This window comes from Dromaius novaehollandiae, chromosome 6, assembly GCF_036370855.1.
Source record: "Dromaius novaehollandiae isolate bDroNov1 chromosome 6, bDroNov1.hap1, whole genome shotgun sequence".
NCBI classification, from domain to species: domain Eukaryota; kingdom Metazoa; phylum Chordata; class Aves; order Casuariiformes; family Dromaiidae; genus Dromaius; species Dromaius novaehollandiae.
In genome coordinates this window covers 13,167,078-13,181,451 of record NC_088103.1, presented here as the reverse complement: position 1 = coordinate 13,181,451, position 14,374 = coordinate 13,167,078, and the positions used below count along the sequence as shown (strand labels likewise).

General features: G+C 37.1%; 1 protein-coding gene across 3 annotated transcripts in view; it reads left to right on the top strand.

Moving 5' to 3' along the window:
• The window catches only part of CABCOCO1 (ciliary associated calcium binding coiled-coil 1), a 96,193-nt gene that overhangs the window by 35,925 nt on the left and 45,894 nt on the right, over positions 1-14,374 (top strand). The gene's annotated exons all lie outside the window — the stretch shown is intronic.

Sequence of the window (14,374 nt, the reverse complement as noted above, 5' to 3'; positions counted from 1 at the left end):
GTGTTGTAGAAAATAATTTGATGATGTAGCAACCAGTGAACCCGGTTTGATGCTACTAGGTACTGCACAACAGGCTCTTTGAAAGAAGATATAAAACTGATATCCTGACCACTTACCATTACCTCAGGCATATAAATCACAAGCATCAGAACGTTAGCCGCGATGTCTTCCTGCCTGCTTCCAAGGGAGTAATTACAGCCCGCCAATGCTAGTTCACCAGCGGATTTAATTGAGTGAGGTACTCTCTCTTTTGATCAGTTGTGCAGTGTTATTGTTGTTTAAGGCTTTTCTAAAGAGGTAGTTGCCTTTCAGTGGTGTGATCCCTTTATGTGAGACTTCTTAGAAGATTAGGCATGTTTGGAGGAAAGAGAGTGTGTAACGTGGCAGCGATTTTTATTAGCCATTTCATATCCAGTTGTCAAAATATAGTAAGTTGCCTTTGTCTAGTAAGGTAAGAAGGGTCTTTTTTTTCCCTTTTGTTACATGAACAATTGAGATTTTAAAGGTTTTGTTCCACAGCTGTGTCCGTCCTCTTCCTTTGTTTTGTTGTTGTTTGTTTTGAAATCTGGGTTGAGATTGGACCCAGGATGCCTGTAGTCAGTTTGCATGGATTTTAGTGAAATAAGGGCTTCAAGAGTTATAAAAGAGCCCTTGTCCTTTCCAAAGTGGATTGCTTACAAGCTTATATGAAAGCAAACAAAAGTGTAACATCAGCAGTTATACTATTAATAAGCTCTCTTAAAAACATTTTACTAGTAAGAAGGGAAATAAGGTGAGGGAGATGAGAGAGGGAGAAACTCTGGCTTCCAGACAAGGGGAAATAGTGTTTGTCAATAAAATATTGAAATAAGCAACATTGGTTTGGTTTGTTCCTGGTGTCCTTTAGCCCTTGTTACTTGTTTACTTGAAGCTTCTATACCTTTGGAAGAGTTTTTTGTCACAAGTTCTTTATAGATTTAGTATATGTATAGTTGAAAATGCTTGGTAATAATATTGAAAGTGGGATTTTCTTTTTATTCTCAATACTTGTCGGAAGCAAAAAGCAGTTTTTGAAGAACTCTTGGCTGTCTGAGCAATTGAATTAGTCAGATGTAGCAATAGATAATTTATAGGTGATTTCGCTGAATTATAATAGGTAAATGCCACTGGAAGATTTTGCAATAGAATTTTATGAATGAAATTGTGTTGTACTTGTAACGAAGTACATGACGTTCAATGGAAGGAACTCTGGAATTTTTCTGAATTTTTGGTGTAATAACCTTAGCCCATGTTTGTTTTTATTAGGAAAATAAAGTTCAAGAGTACTTCCTTGAAGGGACTGGATGCCTTTTTGACTTAATACAACAACAACAACTTTATTTTTAGAGGAAGTATTTCAAGCTCTAGTTATTCACACATTACAAAAGAGAATATTTGTCTTTTCATGAAAGACTCCATCTAAATTCCCCCATCACAACTTTATTTTTGGCAGCGACAGTTTAAGGAAAGGAGCCAGAGGTCAAAATTAAGATATTTTTGGAGTAATCTGGAGGGAAAGTTGCATAGTACATGTCGTGTTCTGTCTGAATGAAGTCATTGGAATTAGTCCCTCATTTTGCACCATGAATTTTTCACCTCCATATTTTAATACAGTTTTTTTTTAACCTAAACATGAATTAGGTTTTAAAATTGTTTTCATTTCTATAAGAAAACAACATATGACTTGAGGTAATTTTAAAAAAATTCTTCGGTCACAAGTTATGGCAACCTGTAATATTTGGTTTTTGGAGGATTTTTCAGGGTCTGAAAGAACAAAACCAATGGATCCAACAAAACTTTTATATTTCAAAATACTAGTGTATCATCTTTATTGGAAAAAGCTGAAATTGTTCAAATGACCTCAGTAAAACAATTTGGACTACAGTTCCCGGAATGCTTATGAACCTGACATGTCTACGTGGTCTTAAAAAGTCATAATCCATCATTCTGATGCTAGATCGATGGATTATGACTTTCTGATGTCAAATCTGTGAATTAAGGCTTTTTTGAGTACAGCCTGCTATCCAATTATTGCCTGTATTCATATATTATAAATCATTACTCCTTCACCAGGTAGTCAGCAGTTTCTATTTCCTAACATTTCAGAGCCTTCTTTTTTTAGCCTTTGTTGCACTCCCGGTGAGCAATCAGAAATGGAGAGTGCTGACCTGAAAAATAGAGCTTCTATCAAAGCAAATTGTTGAGGGAACAACATTTGTTCCTATTTCTTGTAGTTGTTAGACTCTCTGTTGAAATGAAGGGAATTAGATTAGATTGAAACAAATCTCATCCCTTTCCTGCACAAACAAGCAATATAGTAAATTAGTACAAAAGTTGTTGGCATATATTAACTTTATTTTTAAGTGCTCGTGCCTGAGTTTCTCACAAAATGATGCTTTTTTTCTGATAAGGTTTTTTTTTAATATAAAATAGATTGGCTTCTGATTTAAAGCTGAAATTTGCTAGTATGCTGCCTTAAGTGATCATGTCTATTAGTGGCTGTTAAACAGAAGTTCCTTTAAGTGAATTGTTTATAGAGTAATAAGCTTACTTCTAATGCAATGGAGTATATGGTATAGGTACAAAATGCTTTACTGTAACCAGTTTGCATCCTAAAAAACAACTTTATTAAAAGATACTTTGAAAAAGAAGAGATGTTTTAGGTCCTACCATGCATCCAGAGAAGTCATTAAATGGAATGTAATCATGCTCTGTTGGAGAGCGATCTCAACAGATTTTTCAAGCTAATGGAATGTAGATCTTGTCCATATGTAGGTGGAAGAAAATCACCAGTATGATTTTGTTGGTTTTTATTTCATTTTGCTGTACTGATAATTCTTCATTAGGATGTGATTTTTACAATAGATGGCTGTGCATAAAATTTGTGCAGTTGGTACACCACTAGCTGAGTTGCTGTCAAAAAAGGATGTTAAGCAATGAAAGGCAGAGTGGTATACTGAATATGGTAGAATTAGGCTTTTAGTGACTACTTGTTTGGGTCCTGTGTGAGAGCTGTCACAGCACTGCCTCAGTTCCTCCTTCGTGTCACCGGCCACGTGGAGTCCAAAATCTTTGCCACAAGGACTCTTTCTGCGGCATGTTTCTGAAAAGTAGATTTGCCTGTCTTGTGTTACCCGTGTTGCTATTCAGCCTGGTTTGCAAGTCAAGTGTGTTATCTGCAACTGCCTGAGAAAGTTAATGTAGTATGTAGCATGTCCTGTCATTGAGTAGTTGGGGTAATGCCTTAATATGCGGGAGCTTAATTCTTCTTAGAGGAAGCTGACTTTGTCTTGGCATTTTCATGTAATTAACTCCCTGTTATTTTCAGGAGCTCCAGACATTGGTGTTTCCTGATGCCCCTTTTGCTTTTGAGGATTTTGGCCATTTATACCTAAGACTTCCAGGGTGCTGCAGAGTGTCAGAAAGAGCTTGTAGTATGTTGGGGGAGCACTGCAATAGACACTGTATGAATGCTTCTGGAGAAAAGATGCCTTGAAGGGCAAGTACCAGCAGAAATACAGAACCCCGGGAGCGGTTTCAATGCTGTTCTTGGTTTTCATAGATTTCCAGAGTGGTAGAGCTTTAGAGCCAAATCCTGCTGACAGGAAGTCTAGCAAAGCTCTCTGTCATCCGTGAAAGTAGGTTCCAACCCATTTTCACATTTCCTGTGAAATGCAATTGCCCACTAGATGGAGACATAATATTTTATACATTAGTGGATATACAGATGGTAATCAAATCCACCAGCTGCTGCCTGCTTTTTCTGGGCACCTTGCCAGTTTACTGGCAGTATGTTGACTGGGAAGCAGACAGTGACACACTTTGATCGAAATGCTTGTATGATGATTTTTTTGTTGTAATATTATTGTTTTTTAAAAAAATGATAAAAGAGATCAAGATGTGTATCTTGATCAAAGGGTACTGCTGTCTGCTTCCCCATCAGCAAGTTCTAATTTATAGAAATCAGATTGCATGGAAAGCAATCTGCATAGGTTTGAGTTTTTTCTTGTTCTACTCACTGCCAGGAGATGCTGACAAGTGAGAAAATTAAAATCAGAGAAGGTGGGGAGAGAACTAGTAAAACACTGGTTGAAATATAATTATTTAAATTTCACATTTTTAATAATTTTAGGGCTGTAAGAAATCAGGTTAAAGTGTTCAAACTGGCTATTGTGTGTTCTAAAAGGAGCTTAGGATCTTTCTCTGACGAAGGATGTTGCTTTGAGGCTAATTTACCATGGAGAGACAAATATATGTGTAAAGTTAATTGTTGTCAAGGAGAAATAACCTGTCTGTGGTTTTGGGGCCAAGTTTTTCAACAGTCTCTATTATCAGCTCTGTTTCTTCCACGTGGAGCTGCACATCCAGTATAATTTACTAGGGTATATAAATGATAGAGTGAACACTTGCAAAGAGCACTTAAACAGTCAGTGCTATAAATATGACGATAGCACGTGCAGAATTAGAGGGCTCCTACTGAAAATTTGCCCATTGTATTTGGCAAGTAGGGTCTTTTTTCTTTTTAGCTCTTGATATTGATTCTTTCTTTAAAAGCTCCGAGTTTAAAGGAGAAAAATATGTCTAAATGTCTAAACTTAAAAAACAATCGACAGTTATAGATATCTATGTATATTGGGATTGTGTCAATTGGAGAAAGACTATGTTTTGGTGCATAGGTGTATACTTCTGACCAGCACAAAACACAAACCCAGGGCAGCGGTTAGAGTTGCTTCACATTCTGCCAAATGTTAAAATTAAAATAATCATATGATAGGAGAGACATAGGATACGTGACATTTTGTCTAAATTGACAGTTTGTCTAAATTGAGACGAGAGGAATAGACTGAAGTAGGTAAGGAGGTGAATGGGGCCCATCTCCCAAAGTTTTCCAAATGCCGTCTTCGATATGATTGTCGGGTTATGAGTCTGTTGGAGCAGTGAGTTAAAAGCTTGGTATGGCCACAGGTGACGTCATTGCAGGCCATCCTAGACGTTGAGCCGCTTCAGGCAGCCTGGGGCACTTGGCAGCTGGGGCCGAACAGGAATTTGAGACTCGAATAGCACGTGTTGCGGGCCAGCATTGAACTCTGCCACCAGGGTGGGAAAGATGGATCTGTTCAGCCTCACTGCCTCTCCTCCGAGTGTGAGACATTCGACTGTTGTTGGCTACTTCCCATCTCTGCTGAGCTCTTCCTCTGCACGTTCACCCACACTTTTCCCTGAGCTGCTGAGCAAGTCTTTTCCTTCCACAAGGTTCCTGTGTGCCCTCCCCTTTCTTGCACTGACTTTTGCCAGCCAGTAGTGCTTTTTCTACTCCCTCCTCAACTTCTCTGCCTGGCAGGCCAGACACATTTGGTGTTCCTGATAGGTGTTTTCCACTGGGGGCTTGACTGAATGACAGCAGCTACGGAGCAGGCAGTGCTGTGTTTCCGAGCAGAGGGAGACTGCCCCGTTCGAAGGCTGTGCGTCCTCAAGAGAAGATGCTGCTCTTTGCCATTTGCTTCCTTTACGTACTTATGATGTCGCTGTGCTATTTTTGAAAGCTGCCAGGGGAAAGGTGCCATTAAAAGGAGTAGATAAATAAATCCCTTTGACATCATTGCATCATTCTTTTTCTGTCAAAAGCTGACCATCACAGACATATTGTCCTTATCCTGTGAGGCAAACAATGTTCAGACTTACCTCATTTTCCTCACCTATTCTTGTAGAACAGAGTTTCTCGAAAAGACAAAACATGAGGAGAGGGAAGAATCTAGGGTGCAATTTAATCCTTCATATCCACTTAGGCGGCCTTTAGAAAATTCTTGTTTTGCACTTTCAATGCCATGCTAGTGTCTGAAGAAAGAAAATCCAAAGCTCCTTTACTGCGTTAAATGCGGAATAATAAAATATACTGCTAGATCAAAGAATAATTGACATATATGGAGATATATAGTTGGAATGATCTGAATGTTGAGTGCAAATAAGTATGCAGATAACAAAGCCTTTGACTAATATTTGCTTAGAAATCCAAATAGGTCAACAAATAGTGTTGAAAAACATTTAAATGCCATGCTCTCTACAGCTAGCTTAAGATTTTAGCTTCAGTTTAGTATCAATTCAAAGTTCTAAATCTGTGCTATCAATCCTAGCTTGAGTGAAAATTCGACATGATTATGGAAATCTTGTTTAAGCAAATGTCAGATTTTTGTTGTTGCTTTTTGGTTTGTTTGTGGTAATTTTCTGAAAAATGAAATTAAATCAGAGTTTATAAGGGATAAAGAGTTCAGTGAGTGCTATAATATTTTTTCTTTGGGGAAAAAATATTCAATAAAAATGATTGCGTTTCCTCATTCTTTGTTTAAACAAATTCCGAAATGTCCTCATTTGATTATATGATTTGTCATGAGTTTCATAACAAGTCAAAGCAGACTGAGATTTGTATGCCTTTTCACTAGAAGCCTTTTCATGCCCAAACAGAAACGGAAATGACTCTTCATCTCAGAAACCTTCCAAGTCTAAGTGGGAGGAAACCTTCTGTAAGGAGATATTACCTTCTCAAAAACAAGCTCACATCATCCAAGGTGTGGTTGGCTTTGGCAGTTAACCAAGAGGAAGTTTACTAGATTACAAATCACCCACCAAGCCAAGCTATGCTCAAACAAGGCTTTGTTTAACTCTGGTGTTGATCAGGCTAAGCCTGACCCTATCCAGCAACTACATTTTTATTTAACGTGAATGACAGCATTATAAGATATAGTTAAAAATAACCCCAACTTTGAAGTTGAGATCTGTATAAATAGATTTATGAACAAGTCCCATAATAAGAGAGCCTGTTTACACTGGGCTATGAAATTTAATTTAAGTATGATATGAGGAAGTGATGGTTTCTTTTGACTAAAAAGGTATGGTTGGAATACTTCAGTTTCAAGTTATGTGGAAACACAACTGTGAAGAAGTACTGATACCTTAATGAGTTATATATTTTCTTGTGTGTGTGCTGATCAAATATTCCAGTGTTAAAATAGACTAGTTTCACATAGAGAGGTGACTGCAAACTGTAACTCTGAAATTTGAGACAAAAATTGGCTTACTTCTGCATTCCCAAATTGGAAAATGCATGTTAATAACTTAATTTTGATGATAAAAACATGAAAAATAGGTCCCTAAAACAGCGTCTAGTCAATTTTCTGATAAAGTAAATTTGTTTTCCCATTTGTGATTAAAATGACCTACAGTAAGATTTTTTTTGAACTAGGTGTTAATTAAAAATATGGAAATGGATTTAAAAAAACATTGCAGTTCACGGTGGAAGAATTACCATAACTGATTTGTTCCCACAACTATGGCAGTTTTGAGATGTTTTTAAGATGTCTAAGTTACTGGTTGTTTTTCTGCATGATTGTTTCCAAAGCAAAATGTGATTCCAATAAAAACAGTAATTGAATTTACAGTCCACAGGACAAATTGTTGTTTTAACAGAAACTTACACACTCAGGCAAAGTCTTCATGTTTTAGGTCTAATAACAAAGAATACAAGCTCACCATTTTTATGTGGTCATATATCTTGAAAAGTTTTCAAATGTAGCATCTTTTTTAAAAATCTATATTGCAGTTTTTAAGTTATCTGAGCAATTTTTATATTGGTAGCTCAGAATCAATATTGTTTAGGTTTTGCAGGTTTTTTTGATGCAATCTTTTAAATGTTAGAGCAGTTTTTCTTGTACCATCAGCTAAAGGTGAATCAATATAGACAAGCATGTTGAGATCTGATGCACTCGATGACGGAGAGGAGGTTAGGGAGAGCTTGTGATGTGGTGGTCTGGGAATGTACGGGTTATGGGGGGGGGGGGCTTGTCCACGACTGTTCTTGCACGGAGAAAATGGTGTTTTCAGAGGAACTGCATAAGAAGAGATGGTACCAGAAAGGTGCACGATAGGCCAGGCGGTGGATAAGGGCAGTAGGTGGAATCTCCATCTGGGTTGAGGCGGTGGTTACGTATTATTGCGTCAACAGCAGCAAACTCTTCTGCTGTCAGGTTTTCTTAGTGGGAGCTAATCAATCCCAGTCACTTCTGCATGAAGTTGAACCCTTTTTGTTTCAAAAGTTTCTTCTTGAACTTCTTCGTAGTTTGGGGAGAAACTTCTTTGTACCTTTCTTTCACACATATTGTACTCATGCTTAGATAGAGCCTGACCACTGGGCTTACCCCACCAAGTTGAGTCCAGTGGGATAACGTGCACTTTCTAGACACACTCCTGCTTTGGTACTTTTACCTACAGTATTGTGACTAGTTTGTAAATGGTGTGAGATATGCCGAAGAGATACATATATGCCAGAGATAGACATGTTTATGTTAGCATTTTAGAGCTGACCTAAAGCACTACAGAGCAGTAATAGTTGGTGAGAGAACTACTGCTTCTAGGTTCAGGAAAGTGTATTTTATGGGTTTGTAATGTAGTCACATGACTTGTGAAAAACTTACTGTTTTCTAATATTTGTAGATCCAGCTAGGTGGTTGATGTGGGAAAGCCCCCCACCCCCTTGTTTGTTTGTTTGTTTGTTTAAGGTTTTAAATCTCTGTTAAAAATAACTGTTTAAGCCAGAACAGGAGCTGGCTTCTGTTGCCTTGTTCGATGGGTGCTCTTGAAGTGGAAAGGGAGGGCTGGCACTTTGATGAGTGCTGCTATGCAAGAGTTGCGCTTTCAGGTACTAAAAAATCCCTCACACCTCCTCAAAACCTGTATGCACCTTTTAAAAATGGTATTGTTAACTGCAGACATTTTAAATGGTAAGTCAGATTCCAGGAAATCATGAGACTTGCTTAAAAATAATGATAGTTTGGTTCCTTTTGCTTGCAGTCTATTTTTTTGAGCTTTTAAGATTTGTTTTCCTTTTTTTCTCTGCAACCATAAGAGCTAGATACTAACTTTATTTTTTATATGAAAGCTGAGATTCTTTTGTATTCCCATAACCCTAGGAGAGTTGGCAATGCTAAACACAATGTGAATCCAGAGTGACCATTCCAAGGTGAATCATTTACTGATGTGTCCTTGGCATGAGAGCCAACTGGTGATTTTTATGGATATCTCCTACTTTGTCTTTCTTAATAATCTGAGAATTGGCAGTATTACTCGGAAGCTTTGTAAAAGCAGAAATAGCCGAGTGCAGCTCAGTAAAATGAGGGTTTTTTTCCTAGGGTCTTAGGATATTCTTACAGAATCTCGGTATTAAGGGCATTATGCACCGAGGTGCCTCTGGAGAGGAATGCTTGGGTTGTGTTGTGCAGAAGCACCCTTTTCTACTCAGTCAAGCATTAAAATTGGCAGCAGCAGTTAGAGTAGCAAGAAAATCCTGGTTGTTGCCTCACATAGTTACTGAAACAGTAAGAGGATATGCAAAAGCTTAAACTCTGAGTAAAAATATTTATAACTGTGGCAGTGTTTTTTCTTACTATAATTTATGGGCAAAATGTAGGAAAGGAGGAACACAAGCTATAAATAATATTCCATATGTAAACATAATGGCGGCAGCAAATTCTTTTTATTTAAAAATTAATATTGATGTTCATTAATATAAATTACCACATTTCAGATGACTCTGATGTCCTTGAGGCCAGATGTCACTGACTGATTTACAGCTTCCTGGGGGGAGGAGTAGATCCTGTTTTGTTGATGTAGTTGTGGCACCAAATTGCTTCAGAATAGCTATTTTGGACTAGATTAATTACTAATGTATTGTCAGCAAAGTTGTGTCACAGCTCTAGGTGTTTTTGCTTCTTGTTCAGTTCAAAAATATGGAAAACTGTCTTTAAAATGGATTAACTTGAATTCTGAAATGGAGGAAAAAAAGCCTCAAGTAAAACTTTCAACTTACTGATTTTTTGTCTCGTTTAAGGAATAGCGGTTTGCAATATCCTGCCCAGGAACATGAACACAGAATTTCCATGTAAATCATTGGCAACTGAGGAACATACTTCAGAGGCCAAGTTTAGTCCCTCATTGATCTTAATTCTACTTTAAATATTAATACAAATGTGTACAGTCAAGACGTTCAGAAGCAAACTCTGCTATCTTAGTCACAGTGTGCAGATCATGTATCTGGATTAAGTTTTTGAGTGCTTCATAATATCCTGCAGTCCTTTGGACCTTGCGCATAAATCACTGCCAAATAGGATAGCAAATGCATTTGAAGAGCTGTCGGCGGCCTCCCAGACACCTCCTTACCTGCGAGAGCGCTGGTGGGCGATGCCGCAGCAGCCCGGCGGAGCGGGACGCTTGTGTTTGCCTGCGCCGGGAGGTGACAAAATGGTGGGTTGAGTCAAAATCGGACAGCGTGTCTCTGTCCATTAGTCAATGAATTAATTCAAATTCAGCCATATGAAATACAGGCACCTAACAAACAGCGTCGTGTAAATGCCTTTTATCGAAGCAACTGAAATGTAGGTTTGTAAATGTGCGGCTGAGTGTGCTTAGCATGAATGGCAAAATCATGTAAATCCTGCGTTATATATTTTGGTTCATAAGAAGTCTCACTTAAGTGGAAGTGGGTCTGTGCACATATCTGGTAGCCTAAGGTCCTACAGCATACGATTAGCAACCATATACATGGTATGAATGTAGAGAATAAAACACAAAGAGCACCCTTTTTTAAAATGTGTCTATCATTCATATAAAGCCAAATCAATATCCCACCGAAGGCTATTGAAAGGTTTTGAAAGGTGTTACCAGGCTCTAGCAATGATCCATGCTGAATTCAGGATATTTTTTCCAATCTTCATAAACAGTTACTTTCTTATCTTTTCCTAAGCTACAGAGCTTTCATTAGCAAATGATTCTGATAAAAACAGCTTTGCATCAAACAAGCACCTACAACACCCCCGCCCCCTGCCCCGGTCTCTCTTCTCATTTAAGAAATAAGTAAACATAAACTTTAAATTCTAATTTTCTGCAAGTATATTAGTAAATCCAAACTGACCTTGACCTTAGCTTTGTTAATATCCAAACTCTGACATTTATTCCCTGAGTAGATTGGTTTCCTTCATGCTACATACATAAATACTGCAAAGCTTTGCAATGACTTGAATTAGAGTGTAAGTAAATAGCTGGTTTTAATCTACATAATATTTTGAGAGCAGACGTTCTGTGCTATGACTATTAAGATATACCCAGCAGCCATTTGTATAATACTAAAAACCCCTTACATATATTATTAAAAGTAATGCTATCAGCCAGGGCTTGTTTTATGCCACAGAAACTTAAACAATAAAATACAGTGTGGATAAAATCTGCAATAATAGTAACTTAAGCAAAATTAATTTAAGTAACAGATAACATCTGGGAGAAAATGTAGTGGTATATTGGTAACTTATGCAAAGCTAATTTTATAATAACTACCACATCTGTGGAACTCATTTATTAGAACGCGTTACCAATCTTCTTTCCTGCCATTATTCTGTCTTAGAAATTTTCCTGCAAGCTTTATTGTTTTTGCTCTGCTTACATTTGTAAAAAGGTAATGTGCCAGCTCTCAATAATAAGAAAAGCAAGCAGGTATATGTACAGAATAACATGCCACTTTTTGTGCTGTATCTGTTTTTATGCAAACTTTTACTAGAAAGAATTCTGGGGAAAAAAATGTTAGCATATGGCCATAAATTCAGAGTGCTATTTAAACACCAACTACAGTCCTCTGCTGTGACGATGCTGAGACTTGATGTGTTTGGAGTGGGAAAGCAAAGGTGATGCTGAATGATATCTCCCATATTAACCTCTGCTGAATGTTAGAGCTACTGTCTAGCTACTGTAACTTGTCCAGATTCAAGTGGCCTTTGGCAAACCGCTGCACCTTGAAATTAGTAAGAATATTGCATTTAGCTTCTGCTCCCTCCAGTCTCCTTCAGAGCATGCCTTTATCCGCAGCTGACACTGATATGCCCTCTACCCTTTTGCAGCTGTCCTAGGATTTCTTAATGTTTGAATTCTTATGGACCCATTGGACTGCAGTGTGCATGAAAATACTGCCAATTAATTTTAAGGCATTACTGTCTTGCCAAACTGTTTTTCATACTTATATAACTATATTGATTCAAAAAGACACTTTGAATAACACATCTTTGTCATAGTGAATAATGCTCAGATAATGGCAGTTCTTCAGGAATTAAGAAAAGGAGTATGAATTTTTTAATGTTGGTCACTGGAAGCAATTTGCCTTAAATTTAATCCGAATTCAGAAACTTGCAACTTTTCTTTTTTTTAAGCTAACTGTATAAAACTTACTGCGTCTCCTTCTCTGTTTTTTAATAGATTTTACTACAGAGCCATTGGTGCTGTTAAACATGAGGTTTTGTTCAGAGGAAATACAAAGACTTAATTGTATTTTTGGAGGAAAGTATTGCATCAGAAGGATTCATTTAAATACATTTGTTGGCTTCAGGCTCTCACCACAGTTCATTCGTTCTAATTTTCTTCTGGTCTTGTTAAGGACTCGACATATAGGAAAGAGCAATTCAGAATGGCATTTTTAGGTCACTATATTTTGGCTGTAAACTGTAGTACTGCTCATAAACTTATTATTACTAAACAAAATACTTCATATTCTACATTGCAGTTTCAGGGACTTTTAAAAAACTTTTGGCTGAATGTTGAGCCTATTATGGCTCATTAAAGAGACTAGTTCTGCTGTAATTTAGTTATTTCTTAATGATTCAAGGGTTATTATTAGACACAGAACAGCTGAGTAAAGAATAGCTCTCTTTAAAAGGATGCAGTGAAGCAAAAATATTATTCTATAACAAAACCTCTGGAAATCTCATCCATGCTGCAAAAATGTATTTGATTAGCTATGAATTGATTTTAAAAATCCAATCTAGATTTTTTACAGTTTCATTATTTTTTAAATTTATATCAGAATGAATAAATGGAATAACGAGTTGGGCTAAATAAGGAAAATATTTTGAGTTAATAGTTAACTAATTAACCAAAAAATGTCATTTTAAGGAAGCGGAAACTATTTGTGAATTCAGGTCCAATTCAGCAAGTGTTTTTGAATGAAAAAACATAAAGTGAGAGATCAGATAAAATTGAAATATTTGCTAAATCAAAACAACTCGAATTTAATTTTAAAATAGCATAAGAATTTTAAAACATAACTTCTTTTTATCTTAGAAAGAATAACATTTAATTCCACTTAAGAGTTTTTCATTTTGGTGAGAACACTAAACTTTTTGACTATTTCACTTGTCAGTCTTTAGGCACTAACAAAATGCTGTAAAATTTTAGTCATAAGTAATGCAGGAAAATGCTTCTTGTTCTCTTTAAAATCTGTTTTTCTCCTCACTTAAATTTTGAAAATCTTTCTGTCAGCCTTTTGGGTTCAAGTAAGCTTGGAGTAATGCTACCTACTTTTTTTGGCTAGCTCTCATGAGATAGGGCATCTTAAAGATAATGTCAGAAACCAAATATAACTTCTGAAATGTTTTAGGACTACAAAAGAGATCTTTAACATCATAAAGTACAATGACTTGACCTCACTGTTTTTTTCATTTTGCCTTTGTTTTTGCAGATGTATAGAATCTTAAATATTTCAAAATACCTAACTGTAGCCAAGTAACTGTAAATAAACCAAATATTAACCTAGCCATGATTTCAAGGGTATGAGAAAACTAACTTATGGGAGCCACAATTACACCACTGTGACTTGATGAAGTTGAGCTACAGCATCCAAGCAAAACCATGTTTGTAAAAGCTGACTTGGAGCTGTAACACCTGCCCGGTGCTTCCCCTTCGCAGAGGTCCCAAACATACCATTTTAGCATTATACTGCTGCTCCTTGCTCACTCAAAACTGCCTTGTGTCATCCAAATTGGTACGTGTGTTGTCTGTCATCCATAAACAAACAAACAGATGACCCCCCCCCCCCCCCCAAACACACACACTTGACCCTTTAGAAGACTCAGGGTCTTTTTCTGCATCACTCCCTAGAGCCCTAAAGCTAGGGACAAAGGAGAAGTGCTGCATCCAGCTACTCTGGAGGCAGAAAAATGCCTTTCCTTCCCAGAGCATTCTTGGAGCAGCAGTTTACAAGGCAACAGAATACCAGTAAAGTTGCCATCTCCACAGAAAAATGGATGCAAACTGATTTAGAAACAAAAATTAGGCAGTCACTGATTCTTAAATTATAATCATATATGAAGATATTTCCCTTAGGGCCTCATCTGATGCACGGTAACTACAGCTTTACTCTATCTGACTCTTTTGGTAGCATAACACAGTGGTCAGCTGGGCCTTTTAACTCAGAAATGCAACAAGATGCCTGTTTAGAAGTGACAAATTTGCATTGTGAAGGCTGCACGTTACCTAAACACTGTTTTCTAAA